This window comes from Petromyzon marinus, unplaced genomic scaffold (genome assembly GCF_048934315.1).
Source record: "Petromyzon marinus isolate PM22_M1 ecotype Great Lakes invasive population unplaced genomic scaffold, UKy_Petmar_22M1.pri1.0 PM_G_Scaffold_29, whole genome shotgun sequence".
In the NCBI taxonomy this organism is placed as follows: domain Eukaryota; kingdom Metazoa; phylum Chordata; class Hyperoartia; order Petromyzontiformes; family Petromyzontidae; genus Petromyzon; species Petromyzon marinus.
This window is the reverse complement of record NW_027422861.1, coordinates 1,682,501-1,685,000: the sequence shown is the minus strand read 5'-3', so window position 1 is coordinate 1,685,000 and position 2,500 is coordinate 1,682,501.

Sequence of the window (2,500 nt, the reverse complement as noted above, 5' to 3'; positions counted from 1 at the left end):
TATATTTTTCACGGATAGACCCCGTGAAACGCTAGAAATTGGCGGGGATGTGTCTCTTGTGGCTCACGGGGCTGTTAGGGTGGCACAGAAATCCCTCGGAATGGGAAAAAACGGGTCATTTTCGTGTCGCCACATTGCATGCGAACCGCATGAAACTTCCAGAGGCATTTGCAGCAGGAATGCATGTGCACTCAAAAAATGTGATATTTTTCACGGAGAGACCCCGTGAAACGCTAGAAGTGGGCGGGGATGTCTCTCTTGTGGCTCACGGGGCTGTTAGGGTGGCACAGAAATCCCTCGGAATGGGAAAACGGGTCATTTTCGTGTCGCCACATTGCATACGAACCGCATGAAACTTCCAGAGGCATTTGCAGCAGGAATGCATGTGCACTCAAAAAAGTGAATATTTCTCACGGATAGACCCCGTGATACGCTAGAAATTGGCGGGGATGTCTCTCTTGTGGCTCACGGGGCTGTTAGGGTGGCACAGAAATCCCTCGGAATGGGAAAACGGGTCATTTTCGTGTCGCCACATTGCATGCGAACCGCATGCAACTTCCAGAGGCATTTGCAGCAGAAATGCATGTGCAGTCAAAAAAAAATTGATATTTTTCACGGATAGACCCCGTGAAACGCTAGAAATTGGCGGGGATGTGTCTCTTGTGGCTCACGGGGCTGTTCGGGTCGCACAGAAATCCCTGGGAATGGGAAAACGGGTCATTTTCGTGTTGCCACATTGCGTACGAACCGCATTAAACTTCCAGAGGCATTTGCAGCAGGAATGCATGTGCACTCAAAAACTTCTATATGTTTCACGGATAGACCCCGTGAAACGCTAGAAATTGGCGGGGATGTGTCTCTTGTGGCTCACGGGGCTGTTAGGGTGGCACAGAACTCCCTCGGAATGGGAAAAGGGGTCATTTTCGTGTTGCCACATTGCATAGGAACGCCATGAAACTTCCAGAGGCATTTGCAGCAGAAAGGCACGTGCACTCAAAAATTTTAATATTTTTCACGCATAGACCCCGTCAAACGCTAGAAGTTGGCGGGGATGTCTCTCTTGTGGCTCACGGGGCTGTTAGGGTCGCACAGAAATGCCTCGGAATGGGAAAACGGGTCATTTTTGTGTGGCCACATTGCATAGGAACGGCATGAAACTTCCAGAGGCATTTGCAGCAGGAATGCATGTGCACTCAAAAACGTCTATATTTTTCACGGATAGACCCCGTGAAACGCTATAAATTGGCGGGGATGTCTCTCTTGTGGCTCACGGGCGCTGTTAGTTAGGGTCGCACAGAAATCCCTCGGAATGGGAAAAGGGGTCATTTTCGTGTTGCCACATTGCGTACGAACGGCATGAAACTTCCAGAGGCATCTGCAGCAGAAATGCATGTGCACTCAAAAACGTCTATATTTTTCACGGATAGACCCCGTGAAACGCTAGAAATTGGCGGGGATGTCTCTCTTGTGGCTCACGGGCGCTGTTAGTTAGGGTCGCACAGAAATCCCTCGGAATGGGAAAAGGGGTCATTTTCGTGTTGCCACATTGCGTACGAACGGCATGAAACTTCCAGAGGCATCTGCAGCAGAAATGCATGTGCACTCAAAAACGTCTATATTTTTCACGGATAGACCCCGTGAAACGCTATAAATTGGCGGGGATGTCTCTCTTGTGGCTCACGGGCGCTGTTAGTTAGGGTCGCACAGAAATCCCTCGGAATGGGAAAAGGGGTCATTTTCGTGTTGCCACATTGCGTACGAACGGCATGAAACTTCCAGAGGCATCTGCAGCAGAAATGCATGTGCACTCAAAAACGTCTATATTTTTCACGGATAGACCCCGTGAAACGCTAGAAATTGGCGGGGATGTGTCTCTTGTGGCTCACGGGGCTGTTAGGGTCGCACAGAAATCCCTCGGAATGGGAAAACGGGTCATTTTCGTGTTGCCACAATTGGCATACGAACGGCATGAAACTTCCAGAGGCATTTGCAGCAGAAATGCATGTGCACTCAAAAACGTGAATATTTTTTCACGGATAGACCCCGTCAAACGCTCGAATTTGGCGGGGATGTTTCTCTTGTGGGTCACGGGGCTGTTCGGCTCGCACAGAACTCCCTTGGTCCACCTGATTCGTGCATACAGGCAGCAACTAAAACTCTGTAAACCTGCTGTGAGGACATCTAAACAGTGGACCAGTGAGGCTGTGGAAGATTTGCGGGCGTGCTTAGACTGTACTGACTGGGATATGTTCACGACTGCTACCAATAGTCTGGATGAACTCACAGAGGCTGTGTACATCAGCTTCTGTGAGGACTGCTGTATCCCAACACGTACCAGGGTGAACTTTAACAACAACAAGCCCTGGTTCTCAGCAAAGCTCAAAAGGTTGAGGTTGGAGAAGGAGGAAGCGTTTAGGAGTGGGGATAGAGACAGATTCAAGGAGTCGAAGAACAGGTTTAGCAAAGCGGTGAGAGAGGCTAAACGACTGTACTCAGAGAC